General features: G+C 40.0%; 1 long non-coding RNA gene across 3 annotated transcripts; it reads left to right on the forward strand.

Moving 5' to 3' along the window:
* Positions 1–2,899: 2,899 nt before the first annotated feature.
* LOC130737487 (uncharacterized) lies at positions 2,900–6,360 on the forward strand. 3 transcript variants are annotated; one of them, XR_009018763.1, is made up of 5 exons: positions 2,900–3,306; positions 3,733–4,023; positions 4,401–4,498; positions 4,787–4,932; positions 5,898–6,360. It is a non-coding gene; the product is annotated as an uncharacterized LOC130737487 (long non-coding RNA). The 3 variants fall into 3 exon arrangements; XR_009018764.1 differs by having other exon boundaries at positions 2,905–3,306; positions 3,848–4,023; XR_009018762.1 differs by having other exon boundaries at positions 2,907–3,306; positions 3,839–4,023.
* Positions 6,361–22,323: the final 15,963 nt, after the last annotated feature.

Raw genomic sequence — 22,323 nt, forward strand, 5'->3', positions numbered from 1 at the left:
GATGATGTGGAGTGTAAAAGTGAAAAAGGAGAGTGTTGAAAAAAAAATAATTGTACATAGTCTTAGTTCTTAGCATTATTCATATGGGCCCGTACTACCATATGTACTTAAGCAACTCTTTGCAAATTTTGCTCCAATCATGAATTCTCCTTTAAAAAAAACCATGAATTCTTGATTCTTAGTTCTTAGCACTACTCATCTGGTTCCACAATACCATTATATTGGTAATTTTTTTTTTATTTTCATATAATTTTGATTTAAATTTAAAAGCTAATTCAATACTTAAATTGAATTAGTTGATGGAGGAGAGAGAAAAATTTAATTTTTTATGCTAAGAATTCAAAAAGTAAAACTCCTTATATAAGAACTAGTTCTTATTTTTAAGAACTAAGAATTCCACGTCAGCCTCCTCCAATGGTTAAAAACTTAGTTCTTAGCTCAAATATAATAACTAAGAACCTTGCATTGAAGATGCTCTAAGAACTAATTCTTATTTTTAAGAACTAAGACCTCCACGTCATTCATCTCAATGCTTAAGAACCTTGTTCTTAGTTCGTGGATTGGGCGAGCCCTTAGAGGAGCAACGCCCAGAGGGTTGCCCGCCCCGCGGTGGGTCCCTAAGCCAGTAGGCTGGGCCTCGTTCAACGAGTCCCAACCGACCCATTTAGAACGAGGCCCAACTGGCCCATTAAGGGCATTAGCAAATAATAAAGTACAATAAAAAAAGGGGGGCGAAAGAAAGGGGGAATGGGTGGACGAGCGTATGATGACCTAGATATTTTGGGGTGATGGAATGCTTGTTGGCGTCGATGACCTTGGCGCTGTAAAGGACGGGAATTCTCGCAAAGAAACTGATGACATCAGTTAGAGAATCCTCTGGGGGATCCAAGATGTTGTTAGGCTTCTCGGCCCAGTAAATGGGGAAACGGACGGTCCCGTCTCTCAAGGTGAAGAGCTCGGGGTACGCATGGTGAATCCCGACTCTGAAGTATTTGTGGGCGAAGCTGGTTTTGGGGTTGCTCTTGTAAGGGTTGAGGCGTTTGCGTCCGGGGCGGGCTTCCAAAGAAACCCCCCCTCGGGATTGCAGGGACTTGGCACCACATCGTACAGATAAAAGAAGTGGACTAGCGACAGTGGGAGTTGGATGGCGTCACAGAGGATTTCAAAGTACCTCATGAACGCCCAAGTGTTAGGGTGAAGTTGGCAAGGGGTGGCGTTGATGGAAGTCAACACCGAGCAGTAAAAGGGCGAGAGTGGGAATTTTATTCCCACCTCAGTAAACATATACTCATAAACGAAGAAGAAGTGGTGGTTTGTGACGTCGTTGTCTATGCGGTGGAGCTAGGGGCGATCATCATCTTTGCAGCCGGCGGCGTGAAGCTTTTCATTAAGGGCTTCTACATGGAAGAGCCTGCCAACCTCCTCAAAAAGATCTATCACGACGTCCTGGGTATCGTAGTCTGAAGGTTGGTCGATGGATGATTGAGGAAGACGAGTTTTGACAGCGGTTGGAAGAGTTGCGAAGGTTTTGAGCCGAAAGGCTCTAACCTCCAATGGATCAAGGGGCGCTCCGCCAGCATCAGAGGGTTTCGTCGACATCCCCGACGCTGCTTCTTGTCGCGTGGAGGAAGTCGAAGTAGGGTTTCGGGGGGTGCTTCTGGTACGACATTTGGGTGACATAGTGAAGGGTATAAGGGAATTGAAAATTTGAATACTAAATGCAGAGGTCGGGAAGAACGACTCACTAGGGAATGAAGTGAACAAGGGATAGAGAAAGGGATGGATTGTAACGGCGCTGGAACGGTGGCTTGCTAGAGGTTTGCTGGAGGAGATTAGAGAAGATAAAAGTGGAGTTTTCGAAAGTGGTAAATGATGGAGGAAGATGTTTTTTTATAGGCATAGGGTGACTATTGGCATAGGGCGCGTGCGGATCACATGGGGATGATGAAAGGGTAGGCCAGATGATGACGGGTGCAATGATGGCCTCGAGTGGACGCGACGTGTTGGGGAAAGGAAACGGCACATTAAAGGCAGGTTGTGGGATTTGATTGGCCCGAGTCCTATGATTTAGCCTTTAATGTGACTTTATGTGACATTTTGAAAGGGGTTCTTGATATTTCAGGGATACGCTGACTATTCGATTTATCTCGATTGCCAATTCATTACAGCGACAAAACTCACCGCAATCGCCGGTCCATGGTGGAAACCAAGGGCACGTTGACTTGTGGATTTGTGGACTTGTGAACTTGCGAGTTGGAGGCGCTCGCCCTCTATCTTTTCACACCATGTTGGCGACCTAGATTTCTGCATGCACGACAAATAGTATTAGGCAGTTATAGTTTGATTAAAGAGACACTTAACTATCATGCTTCGAGCTTGGTGTCTTGTGGACTCGTGGACTGGGCGAGCCCCTAGAGGGGCAATGCTTAGAGGATTGCTCGCACCGCGACGCTTCCCTAAGCCTGTAGGCTGGGCCTCGAACGAGGCCCAATCGACCCATTAAGGGCATTATCATAAGGGGCCCAACCCAACCTCTATAAAAAGGGAGCGGTTATCAATTGTAAGAGACTTTTGCTCATTTGCTCAATACACACATGAAATTCAGTTACTCTCTCTCTCTAGTGCAATCTCTCTCTACACTCTAGGGGTTACCCTCTCCCTCAATGTTCATAGCAGGAACAACTCTTAACTTAATAACTCAATTCTAAGAACTAACATTGGAGATGCTCTTACAACGACTATCTAATCCATAATATATAGAAATAAGAATAGTTCAGGGTCCCATTAATCCAGGTGACATTTCACTACCTATTCTTCACCATAATCCACGTGGCATCTTTTAAGAGCATTTTCATTTTTTTTTCTTTTTTTCTTTTGCTCAAACAAACCCGCCTCTCCTTCAAAAAAAAATCTCTCTCTTTCTCCCAAATTGGACGTTTTATTTTCTCCTTCAACCCTAATTTCAACAGATCAACAATCTGAGAGAAAAACTAGAGAAAATGCATCTCTTCTCAACATTCATCCTTCAAATCTGATCTCTTCATGGACATTTATCCTTGAAACCCATTCTCTGCTACTACAATTAACAATCTTAGAGAAAACGTAGATCCAGATGAAGGGAAAGAAAACACATCGCTTTTCAAACCCAATCTCTACTAGAGAAAACTCAGATTCAGAAAAAGGTCAAGGTCGAGCCCCATATCAATCAAGCACGCGATTCTCTCAATGGCAACCTGATAGTTCACGCGATTTTGGGCTACCCATCTCCTACCCGTGTCTCCAATCAAGCACGCGATTATGTCTCAGGTAAACTGTTTTTCTGATTTACTCTTTTTCCTTCCTGAGAAGCTTGGCCAAGATTTTTGGGTTCTTTTGTCGTTATGCTCAATCAATGGCTACCCATCTTCTACAGTTTTATTGTTAAAAATTCAAAATTATTTTTAGAGGCTACCTCCTTTTGTTTGGCTCTTTAATATGATCAATTTTGTTGGTTGTTTAACATGTGATTAAGAGAGTATATGATCAGTTTTACTTTGGATTTGCTGAACAAATGGTTGTTTTCCATTACACGATTTTGACCTCATATGGACTGAACATTTCCTTTCATACTGGAATTTTAGTTTTATCCATCCTTTTCTCATTATGCATATCAAATTGGTTTTCCTTATTATATGGACTTTTCTCATCCAGCATATCAAATTTGTTCTTATATATAGTTTTTTTAATAAGCAGGTCCTTATATATAGTATCATGGTTTGATACTTGGCACCGACGGCTAAGAATGTAGAAGAGGAATGTGATTATTGAAGGACTAATGAAAGATTCTTCTTTGGTTTAGGAGTTGCAGGGCTTGAGACTGAATGGTGTCACCATGAACGGCCGAAGCGTACTTTCTTAGTCGTATACCGTCTCAGTCACCGCCGCATCTCTCTCCCCTAATTCTTCAAGCCCTAATTTTGACCTGTCGTCGCCACGCATTCTGTTACCTGCGTACCGTAAAATTCTCCACAATCACTCCTCAAGGTAACTCAAATTTCTCCATAATCCCTTAAATTTATCTTCAAATTAGGTAATTTATCCCTTAAATTTCTCTCTAAGTTATTCCTTAAATTTCTCTTCAAATTAGGTAATTTATTTTCAAGACTTAATATCTGTTGCGCTAACTGTAGAGCCAAGATTTTCGTGACCTCAATTCAAGTTCAAATTTGAATAATTACTAAGCATAAAATCAATCAAATCCGTTAAAGCTTCAAAATAAGATCAACTAAATTATTCATCACTAATATTGGATTAACTTTACTGGTGAAGTATGTTAGCTACTTTCTCAAACTGCTTTGACTATCTATGTCTATCAATGCATTCATATACTTATTTTTGTTGTTGTTATTGATTATTTGTAGTTTACTTTACATGACGACAAGAAAAGCAGGAGGTTTGGAAGAAAAGAACCCGAAGTGAGAAATGGACATTAAGCCCTCCAAAGGAAAACTTTATAAAGGTCCGTATGCATTTTATTCAAAATTGATTCTTGATTGCCTTTAAGCATTATACTTTTGTTCCAATCCTTCCTACTAACCGATTCTATCATGAAAGGAGGCAAAGGATTATGAAGCTGCAAATCAAATGTGTTTGTGGTATATGTTGCCAATAGTAGTTATTGAATGTCAACCTCAAGAGCTAATAATAGATATATAGCCATGTTTGTAATCTGATGGGATTGTGTTTTGGTGTTGATAGTTTGTTGGAAAATGGCATTGCTTTTATTGTTAGTGATGTTATGTTTCAGGGAATTGGATCCAATAATGTTGGGGACATGATTAGATTATTGTTCATATGATCGAAAAGAAAGGGATATTGTGGAAGAGGAATCTAGCAAGGTAGTGGCGTACTGATCTGGCTTTGTTTGTTGTGGTCACTGCACGCTTCCCTCCTGTGAGTACTTTTGCAGTCACATTTCTTATGACACATTCTCATAGTAGAGTAGAGAGAGATTCATGAGATAAACTTCTGATAACTTACTCATGTCCTATACATGTGGAGTATATTAGTAGTATACTCCAACAGTGGACAAAACAACCATTAACCTTTTCTACAACAGTAACATATTATGAAAATACTTAAATTCTAATAAATAGTTTGTTGGCTTTTCTTAAAGCCATCTATCTTTGCTCACTTAATGCGTTCCTCTACTATAAAAGGTTGTTTTTAAAGCTTTTTGGGATGGGTGGATCTCTTATTTCTTTCACATGTAATTTTTAGCACATTCTTAAGCTTCAAATCAAGTTTATTTGAGGGGTCTTTGAATGGAAGATTTGAAGCTGGGTATCAATTTTTCTTTGGTTAAGCGCTGCTGTCCTATCTGTTAAATGATTAGATAGAAACCTTTAATTGTTTTGTTGTGGATTTGTCAAAATAGTCTACATGGTTGGGTTCATATCTTTGTCAGTAGAAGTGTTTCATACACCTATTCACAAAATGACCCACACGCTGATAATTCATATACATTTAAAATATAAATGGTCATTTTAATCACTTGGCAATGTTGAGGAAGCTAACCTCTACACATAGTTGAGAGGATTACTATTCCCTATATGTGTGTATGCACTTTCCATTTCCCTGCAGGGTTGCAACCTTCTTCGTTTCTTTCTTTATTGCATATCAAATTGTGGTATTCTATTTGGTATTATTATTTGTTACACTTAATAGGAATTTACTTAAAAATGCCTATTTTAGATAATATGTATGATTTTCTTTCTAAGATGCATGGATAAATTTCGTTTATTTGAAAATAATCAGCTAAAGTTTATTGTTATTAGTGATCAGAGGTAGTCCTTTCATTTGTATGGTCCTTTATTTTCTATGCTTCGACACTGAAACTTTAATTTTGTGTATGCCAGGTGTACAGGTTGCACTGAGATTATGGGATTGCTATTAACAAGTTTGTAGGAAGATCCTCTGTCATTGCTTATTTTTTTTCTTTTCTCCCCTTTCGAGAGGATCTGGCTGTTGTGGATGATTTTCTCCCCATCATTGCAAGTTCAAGTTATCTATTAAAGTTATAAAGTTTGGTCCTAAAGCATTTTTTATTTTTATACTTTTTAGGTATATACCAAATCAAGAAGCATCGAAATAGAGATTGAAATAATATCCATCTAAGAGAAGTCAATTGTTAGTTTGAGCCCTTCTGATTTTCCACTAGAGGGTAATTTATATGGTGTACATTGTTTGTTTACAGAACATCATTTATTAGCTTTTTTAGGATTTCATTTTTTGATGTTTTAAGTAGATCAACTATGGGAGGGATTGGATTTATACTGAGAACGATGTTAAGGTTATCAAAATGTGTGGATAAATTGGACAGGTCATTGTTGCATCAACTTTAACTTGAGAATCTCCATAAGAAGTCAGTTGAGGCTGTAGACACTGATAAGAGGTCAATTGGACTCATATATGGATTTTGCGACTTCAGGACACTTATTATTCCTTCTAATGCACCCAATGACAAAAAAGAATTTATATAAGACCGCACAGTCTCAACCAAAGAACTAGCAAGATAGAAAAATAGAGAAAAACAATTAAATATAATAATGATAACATTAATCTAAAATTCAAATTTAATTTTGATTTTTAAAAAAAATTCTTTATAGGAAATTGTAATTGCATTGAAAACTCTTAACTATATAGAGTGTCGGGCTAAATAAAACCGCAAAAATCAATTAATGAATTTGAGAGGAAGGGAGAAGAACTTTATAAATTATAAGGAAATTTTTTTTTTTTCATAAACATGAGTTTAATTCTAAAAGTGAAACTAGAAAAATAAACATTTACTTTCATTAACTTTTTTTTTTTGAAATCTTCATTAACTAAAAGTAGAAAATCATAAAGAACAAAATGGTTAGGAAAACAAATATTTCTTGATTAAATAATTGTTTAAATGAACCGGCCAATTTCCAATCTATTAAAGAGCTGTGAAGCAAGGATGAATCGGCCACCGTCCAGTGATCATATCAAATAATGTGAAATATTTCAAGATCTTTGGATAATCCAAGTGACACATTTTATAGTATGTTTACAAAATAAGTCTTTCGAAGAGGATATTCATGTTTTAATGTACAAGGAATAGTCCATTAACATTAGTAACTTTTAATTTTAAAGACAAAATGTATAATTAGTACTAAAAGCTTAGATGTTGATAAGTGTATAATAACGTTTTTACTATTTCAATCAAACTTGCATTATTGTCTACAGTTTATAAAATTAATTTATAATTTTAAACCATATCAAATAAATACTAATATATACAAAATGTCACCCGTCCCGTGAATGCACGGGTATAAAACTAGTGAAAATAAAACATGTAACCTTTGTCGTGTCTTTGCTAAGTATTTCTGGTCTCCCACGTGTGGTGCCTTCAAACTTCATCAAATGGTGCTCAACAAACTGATTTTGGTCAAGTTAAGTAGTTAACCTCTATTCTCTGACTTAACATCATAGGGTCAAAAAAGTGAGTTTGCCAATGTTTCCAACACTTAGCAAAATTTAACATATTTTATGATTACCGATTAATCTTTTCTGTTGAATTCACATCTCCCTCCATGACACTACAACAAAAGCCTTTTTTTAGCGGCAGTAAATATTGTCTTTAGAGTCAATAAAAATAGCCTTAATGACTTTTACCAGCAACCGCAATTTTACCGGTGTATCGAGAGTCAGTAAAAGCTTTGTCGGGCGATGCATCATGAACTGAATAATATCTTCTATCCTACATTTCTAAATCCCGGTTACTGTTCACGGGACTTTTATTTTTTTGGGATAACTAACTTTGGCTTTCAATGGGCTTGCTGGCCCATTTCCGCACACACTATCATCATCCCCTTTCACAGGTTACGTCGGCCACCCTTTCTGGCACCATGTCGTAGGCGTGCTTCGTTCAGGTTCTGCAATCATCAATTGCATGAAGCCATGTTCCTCACACATCATCAGGCTCACAGGTGTGACGTTCTCCTTCTGCGCCCGCCCTATTGCCTCATGCTTCTGCTATTCCTTTTCCTCCTCCTACTCTCATAGCTTTCTTCAATTGCAATTCCATACCTAATGACTGCAAGTCTGCAACTCTACCGGGTGGTCATCATCTCACCTCATGCTGTCAGAGTTCAATTTGTTTTACTGTAAGCAACAAAGTATCTAATCCAACTCGACCGGATAGGGTGGTGCGACTACCACCGGAAATCGTACAAGGGATAGGGTGGTGCGACTACCATCGTATAAGATTTGTGGGCACCCCTTCTACCTCCCAAAGCCAGTTGTATTGCTTTACAGGTTGTATTGCTTATAAATTGAACCATTGGGTGTCAAGAATCAAGATATCTATCGATTGATTTTTCTGTGTGCGTGTGTTTGTACAAACTTTATTTTTCACTCATTCCATGTCTTTATTAATTAATCTCTGAAAAATTGTTTGTTGGTTATGCAAGTTTATGGTTGATTTAGAGGAAGCTTACAAGAGAGAAGAGGTTCTTCACTAAAACATTAATTATTGTTTTTCAGATAAGCGGTATTTACTCAAGTAACACATTCCTTTTCACTGACTTCTCTGCTTTTTCTCACATTTATCCATTTTTTTTGCAAGGGCAGAACTCAGATGCATGCTTGTGCTAGATTGAATCGATCCCTAGATGTGTGTTTGGATTTAGTCTTTAATCATATAGAATCTTCTCAATAATTCGATATGCATGTTGTTCATATGGTTTTGATTATTGAAAAGATTTTCATATGTAATTGTGATTCATCACCCAAAATGAGTTACTTTAATACTGATATCATTTTGTTATTTTTCTTAGTTTAACATTGATTTTTATACACGTGCTTTTTGGGGACTTAAGTTTAGCAATTAAAATCTAAGGCTCATGTGTTCATGAACTCCAATGTTTCCCTTTCCTAGGATCACCATATATTTATTTAAATCACATGCTCATGTGTTCTTGACCTCCTATGCTTTCCCTTTGTTTTGATACTTCCTATTCTGGTTTTGTTCCTTTTGGTTTGGGCACTTAATGCTCTAGCTTTGTTGGATGCGGTTTGTAATCTATTCTGCTTTGAGCTTCTTTAACAGGACCCATAATAATCAGGAAATGATTATCAACTCGAAAGAAAACATGTAGCTCGCGGAAAGTTATTCTAAATTTCATTCTTCAATTTATTTATGATAGTAAGTCTCATTTTAGGCTCAATCTTCCATTTGGTTGGAATGCAAATCTAATACTTTTCTCATGCGGTCCAGGTGGTAACCCTTCAAATATAGATGCTGCAATATTGGATTTGATGCACTTGCGCCCACCTAATTTTCTGGTACTAGATGAATTCAAAATTCTCTTCATTATTTGCTAACTGCAATAGTTTAGTGTGTATATTTGACTATATAAGCCATTGTTTTCTTCATTTTAGTTAAGGTAAGGAATATCTTTATCTATACCTGAGCTTGCTCTATGAAGAAGAAATTATAATCTTTGACAAGGTTAGACAATGTTTATTCAGTTTATAGTTCCAAACAATTCTATATGTAGTCCATTATGCTGCTGATACCAATTTCTGAAATCAGGTGCTCTAGGTTTTGATGTAAATTCACGTGTAACTATATGTTTCTCCTGCATATTATAAGAATTTTAAAAACACTTATAGATAGTAATAAACTTTTTTATTACTTTGAAAGTGATATAATTTGTTCTCTAAGCTTTGAATCCCTAAGTGCCTCTCCCCCCCGGGGGGGGGGGGGGCAATTTTTTCTACGTTACTCCTAAAATTCGTGAAAGTCAATCAAAACTGTAAGATGCACGAATGTGAAAATTCCTTCTCCTGAACTTAAGACCATAGGCCATAGCAAATCAGATTATTTTGTACATTTTATCTATTGTGACTTTTTCCATGCATATTGAGTGGTTATACATGATTAAAATTGTACAGAAGTTTACCAAAGAGGTAGGAGATCTTAAAATGAACAATTGTATTCTAATAGCACACTCGCAAAATTTGGGTAGGAATAGAATCATGATTTTCACCTTGGCAAATCATTTGCTGATTTCATAAGAACTAAGAAAAGATGGGAAGTACGTGAAAGCAGTGAGAGAGATTTTGAAGAGGGTGTCTTCATAAGTAAGGAATGATGTAGGAATGCAGAAGGAAAAACAACTAAACCAGAGCATCGAGATTTCTCATACTATCTGTTTTTTACTTTCAATCTCTTAACACCAGCGTTTATGACTTGGCTAAATGAAAACTAACTGTTTATGTAGGGACTATTCCAAGGAAAAACAAAAAGTTCTTGATAGGGATTTTAGAGAGCAAGTATGGTATAGCAGGAATATCAGAAGAAATATGACTGTAATAGTATATATCGAAAGAGCAATTACAGAGAATGAAAAGAAAAGTAGTGTTAGAGCTGGCTAACAACCCAAGAAGCACTAATGGCTTCCCCTCAACAAGAAAGATCACTCTCTCTCCTCTAACAGAAAAGCTAATCATGAATGAGTCTCACCCTCACTCGGTTATTCTCTTATACTAACTAACTTTGCCAGCTCACTCCTTTCTCCCCTTTTTCCTCACATAGACCTTCCACACTTTGGGCCTTCCCAAGCCCAAATTAGCATTCAGGTCTCTATCAATTCCCTCCCCCTCAGAAACAGCCTTGTCCTCAAGGCAGAAATCAGGAAATTGACCAGCCAATACAGCATTGTCTTCCCAAGTAACATCATCCAAGGACTTGTGATTCCATTTTATCAAACTCTGGTGCACCTCACTGTCTCCCTGGCGAATTGTCCTGGTTCCTATGATTGATTCAGGGTAGATGTCAGTCATCTCTTCAATCTCCAAGTCCCTAGGCAACTGGCCTTGAACCTGAGAGCTACCAATGGCTTTCTTCAGTAGGGACACATGGAAAACAGGATGAATTTTAGAGTCATCAGGGAGCTTCAACTTGTATGCAACTGCACCAATCTTAGTCTCTATCTGGAAGGGCCCATAAAACCTGGCAGCTAACTTCTGATTGATCCTCTTGACCACTGAATGTTGTCTATGTGGCCTAAGCTTCAAGAAAACCCACTCTCCCACTTCAAAATTCAGGTCTCTCCTTTTCTTGTTTGCATAACTGGCCATTTGTTCCTGTGCTTTCTTGAGATGCTCCCTGAGTTGTTTAATAGCTTCATCCCTTTCACTAAGATCCAGGGCCACAGCAGCTACTTTAGTTTCATTTGAAAGGAATCGCACCAAAGGAGGAGCTTTCCTCCCATATACTACTTCAAAAGGGGTTTGGCCAATAGAGGTATGGAAGGTAGAATTGTACCAAAATTCAGCCCAGGGTACCCAATACGACCAAGTCTTAGGATGATCAGAGGCAAAGCACCTTAAATAGCTCTCCAAACACCTGTTGGTAACCTCTGTTTGCCCATCTGTCTCAGGGTGATAGGCAGAACTCATTTTTAGTGTTGTACCTTGAAGCTTGAACAGTTCTGACCAAAAATGGCTCACAAAGATGGGATCCCTATCGCTGACCACAGAACTAGGAATACCATGAAGCCTCACTATCTCTTTGGCAAAGATTTCTGCAATAGATTTAGCAGTGTAAGGATGCTTCAAAAGGATGAAGTGGCTATATTTAGAGAGTCTGTCCACCACTACTAGAATAGCCTCATAGCCTTTAGACTTAGGTAGCCCAGTTATGAAGTCAAGAGAAATGTCTTTCCAGACTGCATTAGGAATTGGGAGAGGTTGGAGCAGGCCCCCGGGGGTAGTAGCACTGTACTTCTGTCTTTGGCAAACATCACATTCGCGCACAAAATCCCTGACCCTCTTTTGCATTCCCACCCAATAAAGGGATTCAGCCAGCCTTCTGTAAGTCCTGTAAAAACCAGAATGGCCACCAGTTGGGGAACCATGAAATTCTGCTAATAGCCAAGGAATAGATGGTGATTGAGGTGATAGCACCAGCCTTCCTTGATACAACAAGACCCCTTGCTGGAGCACAAACCCTGGTTTAGAGTGAGGGTCTTTTTGGACCTCTGCAGTCAAGTTCTGGATGTAGGAGTCATGAGCTAACTCATCCAGTAGCTTTTTCCTATCTTGCCACAGAGGAAAAGAGATCAAAGAGTGCAACTCCACATCATCAAAACATCTGGACAAGGCATCGGCTGCTTTGTTTTCCAACCCTGGTTTGTACTTAACCTCAAATTGATAACCTAACAACTTGGCTAACCAACATTGTTGGTCAGGAGATGAAACCCTTTGTTGTAGGAAGTGCTTTAAACTCTTGTGATCTGTATAAACAGTAAAAACCCTCCCTAACAAATAATGCCTCCAATGTTGAATACACAATACCAAAGCCATCAGTTCTTTCTCATAGACTGACTTGGCCAGGTTTCCAGCAGACAAGGCTTTACTGAAATAGGCTATGGGTCTCCGTTGTTGCATCAAGACTGCCCCAATACCCCTCCCTGCAGCATCACACTCAACCTCAAAAGGGAGGTTAAAATCAGGAAGGGCTAAGACTGGAGAAGTAGTCATGACAGATTTGAGAAGGGTAAAAGCTTGTTGTGCTTCAGGCCCCCACCAGAAGTTGTCTTTCTTGGTCAGTTCTGTGAGTGGTTTAGCTACCTTTCCATAGTCCTTAATGAATTTCCTGTAATAGCCAGTCAATCCAAGGAAACCCCTCACCCCCTTGACATTTTTTGGTTCAGGCCAAGCTTCAATGCATTGCACCTTTTCAGGGTCTACTGCCACACCATCCCCGGAGATTAGATGGCCCAGATAGTCAACCTGGCGACAACCAAACCTGCACTTGGACTGATTAGCCACAAAACAGTTGCTTAGTAACACAGATAAAAAACTTTTTAGGCCCTATCTATTCCATCTCCAAGTGATGGATGTGCTCATTTAGATCCTTACTATAGATGAGAATATCATCAAAAAAAACCAAGACAAATTTCCTTAGGTAAGGCCTGAATATGTCATTCATGATGGCTTGGAAGGTGGCAGGGGCATTCATCAGCCCAAATGGCATGACTAAGTATTCATAGTGGCCATTATGAGTCCTAAAAGCAGTTTTGGGGACATCATTTTCATGTACCCTGATTTGATGATATCCAGACTTAAGGTCTATTTTAGAAAACATTGTTGCCCCATTTAACTCATCTAGCAATTCGTCCACAATAGGAATAGGGTACTTATCTGGGATAGTTGCTTTGTTCAATGCCCTATAGTCCACACACATCCGCCAACTCTTATCCTTTTTCTTCACTAGGATCACAGGACTAGAATAAGAACTCATGCTTGGTCGAATAATTCCTGCTTCCATCAGCTCCGACACTTGCTTCTCAATTTCTTCTTTCTGGTGATGGGGATACCTGTAGGGCCTTACATTGATGGGTCCCTGGTCTGGAAAAAGGTTTATCTGGTGGACCTTGGACCTCTCAGGTGGTAATTGAATCTTGGTGGTGAAGACTGCCTGGAATTCTTTCAAAAGAGCTTGAAGTTGATGTGGGCTTTCCTCCACTGCTCTGGTCACCTCAGTAAGATTGAGTTGCGGCCACCACCACTCCATCTTCTCTCTTCCCTGAGTGTCGTTGAGGAAGGAATGCAGGTTGCTCTGCTGGCTGTCCTTGTTCCCCAACCTCTGTAGTTTCACTACCTGGCCCCCATGTATGAACTGCATAGTCATCATTTTCCAGTCCATGAGTACCTTACCTAGAGTGCGCAGCCAAGACACTCCCAGCACCAAGTCTAGCTCACCCAGTTCCAATACCAGGGCATCAATGGTGATCTCTATGCTCCCCAGCTTGGCTTTAATTCCTTTGCAAATTCCCTTGGTAACCACCTTGTGGCCATCGCCAAGCTTGATGCTCCTAGGATGGGTAGTTGTAATCGTCAAGCCCAAAGCCGATGTAATCGTAGGAGAAATGAAATTATGACTTGCCCCGCTGTCAATCAAGACTAACAATTCCACATGTCCCACCTGACCCGAGAGCTTCATCGTCTGGGTCTCCGCCATACAGCCCAGAACTCCCATAAGCTTAAGCGCAGCTGGTTCCTCCTCTTCCTCGTCCTCTGGTTGCTCCCCTTCGAGCATCACAATCTCACCCTCGTCATCAATCGTTTCTCCCTCTCCTAAGATCAAGACCCGCAACGATCTTTCAGGGCATTTGTGCAGAGTTGGGTGATATTTTCCCCCACATTTGAAACAGAGCCCCTTTGCTCTTCTCTAGGCGATTTCATCCACCGGAAACCGGCGAACCCCCTTCCACCGCTCAGATGATCCGGGACGGTAGTCGCCACCGGTGTTCCTCGCCGTCGAGCCCACTGACGATGTGGTGGAATTCGTTCCCGTCAGACTCAGCGACCGGGTCGGAATTGACCCACTTGACTTAGAAGACCGGTTTGGGTCCTTAGTAGCGTAAGGCCCACTTCTAGCAGCAGAAGACCCGGCCCAATCTCCTTGACCCGCTCGTTCATACCCGGGTTTCCTAATTACGCGTTTACCCTCTTCGTCATCTTCTTCCTTGAGCTCATCTTCTACATCCTTCGCGATCCTCATCATTTCCATACGAGTGGTGGGGTTCAGAGTGCGGACTCGCCGACGAATCGGTGGCTTCAGCCCACTCATGAAGTAGCCCAGGTACTGGTCCTCAGGCAACCGTCCCACCTGCGATGATAACAGCTCAAACGCCTCCACAAATTCCTCCACACTACCTCGTTGTCGCAACGTGGATAGCTCCTCGAATGGGTTCTCCAGCCTTCGTCCTCCATAGCGCGCGATTAAGGCTCGCTTGAGTTTCTCCCAGGAGAGTTCATCCTCTGTCTCCATGAGCAGATTGAACCAATGGATGGTGGATCCCTCCATGCTCAACCTGGATAGCTTCACTCGCAGCTCATCCGGGGTGTTTTGCACATCAAAGTAAATCTCAGCTCGCGTAATCCAAGCCACGGGGTCTTCTCCCTCGAACACCGGCAATTTCACCTTCTTCCCTGCTAGACGCGATTCGCCCATGTTAGAATCTCCGGTCGAGGTGTCCCCCTCCGGAACCACTCCTTTCGAGCCCACCTGTTTGCTTAGTTCAGTGAGAACCAAGCTCTGCTGTTGCATCTGGAGAGCAAGTTCCTGCAGCGTAGCAGTAACGGTTCCCAATTGAGTCTCAAGAGCTTCCATGCGATCAGTCATTTTTGGTGGCATCTACCAGCTTCTCAGTGAAACGAATGCAGATAATCCGGTAGGTCGGACCAATTGATAGGGATTTTAGAGAGCAAGTATGGTATAGCAGGAATATCAGAAGAAATATGACTGTAATAGTATATATCGAAAGAGCAATTACAGAGAATGAAAAGAAAAGTAGTGTTAGAGCTGGCTAACAACCCAAGAAGCACTAATGGCTTCCCCTCAACAAGAAAGATCACTCTCTCTACTCTAACAGAAAAGCTAATCATGAATGAGTCTCACCCTCACTCGGTTATTCTCTTATACTAACTAACTTTGCCAGCTCACTCCTTTCTCCCCTTTTTCCTCACATAGACCTTCCACACTTTGGGCCTTCCCAAGCCCAAATTAGCATTCAGGTCTCTATCAATTTACTTTCTCCCCTTTTTCCTCACATAGACCTTCCACACTTTGGGCCTTCCCAAGCCCAAATTAGCATTCAGGTCTCTATCAGTTCTGATGTGGAAAAAGCTCTTTTGGAAAAATCTTTACATGGTTTTGAAGAAGTAATATCCATGGTATCTTATGACTTTGGGGATATAGAAGATTTTTATGCAAAATCTAGCACAAAAAATATGATCTTAATTTGTAGATCCAATTTTAGCATGAGTTAGTTTCAGTGCAGCTGTCTGCTTCATAGAGTCAGTCATCCGGAACTAAAGTGTGTTGTTATCAAGTGTTGGTTGATGAATTGGTGTGGTGTAGTTCCAGCCAGTGTCTATGATCGAAGTTTCTTCAGGCGGCGGCGTAGCAGAGTAGTTTATTTAGTGCTTTTCTTATTTCAATTTTGTTGTTATCAAGTGTTCTAAAGTTGTACCAAAAAAACGTGTTATGGAGCCCTTTAAATCAAAGTTGTTGCTTTATTTTTCACTTTAATTCTAAAATCCTTCAACGTATTCTGCCCTCTTTTTATATAATAAAGGGCTGTGAAATTTTTCCCAATTAGTATGATGAGTATGTTATTTATACTGCTATGTATGTTATGGAAGTGAAGAAGACATTCTAGACACAGAACAAGCTAATATTTGTGCTGTTTGACTTATGCTCAATGAATATGCGGTGTGTATCCTACAAAGTTTTAAGTTTCTTGTCTCATATACCTCCTGTTGTTGGTCCATTTATTATACTCCCTTCTTTTCCAGATGGTGGTTGTGGTTTAGATAAGATTGATGTTTGATCTCCCAATTGTGATTTGGTAGGTCTGTGTTAGACTGATATGAATTTGTATCACAGGGCAATGGTAGACTGATATGAATTTGTTTATAGGTATAGATGAAGTTTTTTTTGCACTGAGTGTGTTTCTCTGCACAAATAATGGTGTAGGGCTGCCATATATTTTAATTAACTGACATTAGTTTCAATAAATGTACACAGATTGGAACTAGAAGCCGATCAAAGGCTGTATGCCTTCCGTTACCATTTGACATTTAGTTTGAATTCTATAAATGGTAAGAGTTGAATAAAACCATCATCTTGGGTGTGCAATTCTGATATATCAATGGAAGCCATCGTCGTTCCCTAATTAAATGAGATGATAATGATATTTGACATTGGAATTTTCAAATTGAGTTGTAGATTATTCTTTCATCAAAACAAAAGTAACTACATATATTCTAAAATATTTAAAAATTAAAACATAGTGCATGAGAATGAACATTTAACATTTGATTATGAGATTAATGGAAATGGACTGTCAGTGTAAAGAAGTTTTACCCTGATATACAATCACATTATGACACATAAAATCAAGCAAATAACTTTCCTTTTAATTTTAATTAATAAAAATAAATTTTTGATATGGTAGAAATCAGTTAAATGTATGTGTAAAGGAATTTTACACTAGCTGTTAACCACCATTTTGAATTAGATGATATTAAAATTTGAAAATTTAAGATATTATTTTTAGAACTTTATGTATGTATAAAATATAATATTTTAGAGGGTGTATCAAGTTCGAGGAATGTTTACTGTGAGAGATGAGAGCATTGAATCTTGACCATTTGATCTAACATCATTGTTGAGATTAAAAGCTAATTAATGATCATGTGACTTTTTAAAAAAGTCATGTGACTTTATGTTTTAATCTTGACCATTCATTATAGATCAAATAGTCAAGATTCAATGCTCTCATTTCTCACTATATACATTGCTCTCACTTGATAACCCTAATATTGTATGTATAATTTAATAATAAACATTTATAAATTATTACATATAATCTACTAATAACAAAATACTATCATCCCGTAAAAAAAACAAAATACTATCATGCGTCACGATAGTAAGCTTAAACTTCATAAAATAATTATAATTATAAAAATTAATGTTAAATTTTTACATGAATTTAAATTTTAAATTTTAAAACTAGAACGGTAAGAATCAATGTTATTTTGGCCCCGTGCATCGTCAATTGCTTATATTAAATTCAATGAATCATAAAACCATATAAAATTACGTATGAAGATCCGTGCATAGCACGGATCTCAATAGAGATAGAGATAGAGATAGATCTACAATTGGTAAACGTTACCCGTTGAATTTGTTGTTCACTGCGTTTTTAATTTCATGTTATTGTTGTTAAGTTGGATGAACTTGTGACTAGAAAGCTGAGGAAAAGTTGTTAATATCAATTTCATGTTGTTGTTGTTAAGTTGGATCAACTCTTTATTGTTCACTGCGTTTTTAATATCAATTTTATGTTGTTATAGTCATGCAAAAAAATGGCTCGTGAAATGTTGTTAAATTGTATTTGATTCCTGCGTTCAAGAGCTAAATTTGAATCTTTAAACACCCCAATTGATCCTATTTAGGTAGATGATCCTTAAAGGATTGCATATTGGAACTATAAAAAGCGGCAAGCCAACTTCAACATCTATTCTAGGGTATTGTTGAACCAAGATTTTAAGGCCACAATTGTCGACACCGATGTTAGAAGGACTATTCTTCGACAGGAAGAACCGTGACGGAGCTCGAAGCCCATTAGGCAACACTTCCCTCCAAAGTCAGGGGAACAAAGGAAAATTCGACAAACCAGCAAACGCGACGAAGGAGGCAGTTACCAAGTGGTGGGCAATTATCAGCACGTGCGCATACCCACGATGCCACAAACAGCGGTGGTTACCCACGACTCAAGGCTACCCACGTCGCAAACAAACCGATCAAAGACACGTGCGCAAAGCCACCGGCTAAACGTGGGGTAAAACGCCAAAATTCAAACCCACGAAGCCATCATGCATTGAAGAAAAAACCGCCAAGGACGTGGAGAAAGAAACAGCACTATAAATAGAAGAAGCAGCAGCAGAAAGAGGGGTTCCCAACTCAAACTATGAAAATTCACCAAAAGGCTCTAAATGTCCGCGTCAATGAGACTCAAGGAGCAAAACGTGATGATGGAGGAGTATGTTGCAGAACCAACACTTTAGTTTCCTTGCATTTCAGCTTGTTGATCTCCAGTTCTTTTGTGTAGTTTGTTTTGTCGAAATCTGCGGTTCACGTAGTTTTCATGTTATTGTAGTTTATTTGACTGTTTTGTAATTGACTCATGTTTAATGAAATCTAGTTTCACCCGAGTTGCTCTTTGTTGTCGAAAACACATTCATTCACACACAACACTTTGGCAAAGCGTTTTCTCAAAAGGACCCTGAAATCTAAACTTCCTTTAGTCGAACTAAGAGGATATTTGTTTACCAAAAATCCGTGTAAACAAATTGGCACGCCTAGTGGGACCGTTTTTGTGAAAACTAAGTTTTACAGAAGCGTTTGTGTGTTTAGCCTATTTTATTGTATGTTACCTGGTAGTTGTTACTTGCTTTACTTGTGATTTACGTGTTATATGCACCTGAGAAGTGGTAAGACCGTAAGTATGGCAAGCAATCGAGGAAGAACCTCTCCCCAAGGGTCTAACGTGGGCAATCAGGGCAGCCGCGGGGGAAGTAGTGGTAACAATAATGAAGAAGTGTCCATTGGAATGGGACCTGGCACAACTATGCCAACCCAGAATGTGGCAATTTCTGCAGTTGCAGAAATGCCTGTATCTACATCAGTACAGGCACAACTTGTTCCAACAGTTACAAGAGGAGACATGCCTTATGGTATGCCTATATCTGTGATGCAAGGCATACAAGGTACGTATTCGACGTTCCCCGAGAATGTTCCCCCATTCAGCATACCCCCTTTTGGGGAAAATGGAACGATGTTGAACGTGGGGAGTAGTCGAGTTAGTCTTCCTGGCCCTATTCCTGGGTCTAGTTCACAAATTTATTTGTCTACAGGTATGAACACTGGTTCACTTCAAGCCATTAGGCAGCAAGTAGATGATAGTAACCATGAAATGGTTAACATGCTATCTCGACAGATAGGTGAACTAATTAATCCTGTACTCCAAAATAATAATGCCAATAATCAGCATTTGGCACGACAGATGGATCGTTTGGTTACAGCCCTGGGGGCACCAGTCGAAATTCAGCCAGCACCAGGGGTCAACCAAGTCCCATTGCCTAACCCTGCCCCTGTGCGCTATCAGGTGCCACAACACCAAGATATAGGGGCAAACCCTTTATTTAGGGGAAACGAGGCAGTGCAGCCACCGTTGCAAAATGTGTATATGGTGAACAGGGAAGAACATGCTGATGGTGTGTTAGAAAGAATTCGACACCAGAACGCTGGGGGGCAACAAAATGTTGCTGCTGTGGTGGAACAATTGTTGAACCAACATGGTTTCAACGTGGGTTTCGCGAATAGACCCCATTTTGTGTCAGCCTTTACAGAGGAGGTTCTCGAATCTGAACTTCCTCGAGGCTGGAAGGTCCCCAAATTCACTAAGTTCTCGGGGGATTCAGGAGAGTCCACTGTAGAACACATAGCCAGGTACCAGATCGAAGTAGGGGACTTAGCCATCAATGAAAATTTAAAAATGAAGTACTTCCCGAGTTCTTTAACTAAGAATGCATTTACCTGGTTCACCACCCTCGCTCCTAGGTCAGTCCATACATGGGCCCAGTTGGAAAGAATTTTCCATGAACAGTTCTTTAGGGGAGAGTGCAAAGTGAGTTTGAAGGATTTGGCTAGTGTCAAAAGAAAGCCAGCAGAATCTATTGATGATTATCTAAACAGGTTTAGGATGCTTAAATCTTGATGTTTCACTCACGTCCCTGAACACGAGTTAGTTGTCTTAGCCGCTGGTGGTTTAGAGTATTCTATTAGAAAGAAAATCGATACTCAGTACATTCGAGACATGTCTCTGCTCGCAGATAGGGTAAGACACATCGAATTACTAAAGGCCGAAAAGTCTGAGGAAAGGGCCAAGACTACTAAGTGGTCGAAGAAGGAAAAAGTGGCGTACCTAGACGCTGATCCAGTGTGTCAAAGTCCTTGTGTTTATCGAGAAATCCTTGCAGATATCGACTTGAATGACGTCAATCTGGCTGAACTCTAGCCAGGTGATCCCTACGTTTGTAAAGCGTTGAAACCACGTGAAAACAAACTTGGGTAGGAAAACCCCAAAAACACGGTTCCTGCTGTGAAGACTTATACTTTTGATGTGACCAAATGTGATGCAATTTATGATATACTTGTGACTGATGGTTTACTTGTGGTCCCTAAAGACCAAAAACTTCCTTCTCCTGAACAAAGGAAGGGGAAGAAATATTGTAAATATCATAACTTTTTTGGTCATTGGACCTCACAATGTGTTCGTTTCAGGGATCTTGTGCAGGGGGCATTGGATTCAGGAAGACTCAAGTATGACGAAAAAGCCAAAGGTCAAATGAAGATCGACTCTGATCCATTGCAGATAGCTGAGGCCAACTATGTAGAGCCTTTCTACATTGGCATGGTCGGTATTTCTGAAAAGCTAGGTCTGGGCTTGACACTTGGAGAGGCAAGAGAAGAAAACATGGCTGTCGAGGAGCCAGAGGTCGAGAAAGAGGTGAGCTTAGAAGAGGTTTACCCCAAGGCTGGAGAAACTCTTGTCGAGTTTCTATCCCGGAGCAAAGATGGCGAGAAAGAGGTCATGCTGTGCCCTCGATGCAGCGCCGTGTTCGACAAGTCTGCAGCCAAAGCCTACCAAGATCCAGAAATGAAAAGGCATTATCAAGACAAAATGCCTGTGTCTAGAAGGTTGAAATACCCCCATGAGGAGTGGGTTGAGAGAGGCCAGGAGCTCGATCGCCATAGAGGCCAGAAGTCGAGGAATAAAGACAAAACTTACGTTCCTGATGCTGGGTTGCCAAAAAACCAATGGTTCAGGCCAGCACCTCCAAGGCCAAAACAACACCAGAAATGGCAGAAAATCGACCTGGGCCAGGGATCCTCTTACATCAATAATTCCCGCGTGTCGCGAAGCTACTCCTATGGTTCTGGGAACTACTACGCTCCTGAACAAATGACCAGAACTCAGTTCAGACGTTTCCTGAGGAAAAGAAAAGCTGAAAGAGAAAGAGGTGGCAAGTTCCGTTCCCTATGGGACATAAAGCCAAAAGACAACCCTCGAAATGAACCTAGTGTGGCGTCGATTATCAACCAGCTAGACCACGCCATCAAACAGGGAGCAATCGTGCCAGAAAACCCGGCCAAAGAAAAGGGCAAAGAGGTTGTCGAAGATGAGGATGAAGACATGCTAGAGGATTTCGATGACAGTGATGGGGAAGACCTTAACATCATCTGCATAGTGTTTAGCCACAATTGCTCCTCTAGACACAGTGGCTAATCAATATTTCAATCCTTACTCGGAATATTCAGTGACATTGGATCCTATTAGGGGATTAAACCTGAATGAAGCTTACAAACCTGATGCCATGAGTGGATGGCACAGCGATGAAGAAAAGGATGCCACTACTGAGTGGCAAAATGATGTTAAAGATGATTAAGTCGAGCCTAGCTCGAATCTCGGCTTACGCAGCCAAAAACAGAATAAGGACGGCCTTAGAGGCCGCAAGAATAGCCAAAGAAATGGCTACTGACGAAGCCAATGCCTCAATTCTGCCTGTCGAAATGACATCTCAGGAGGAGGCAACGACAAATAAGGATAACACGTGCATAGAAGAAAACGAACAGAGTGTCGACGAATGCGAATTCGAGGACCTTAGGTT

The sequence above is a fragment of the Lotus japonicus genome, chromosome 2 (genome assembly GCF_012489685.1).
Source record: "Lotus japonicus ecotype B-129 chromosome 2, LjGifu_v1.2".
Taxonomy (NCBI): domain Eukaryota; kingdom Viridiplantae; phylum Streptophyta; class Magnoliopsida; order Fabales; family Fabaceae; genus Lotus; species Lotus japonicus.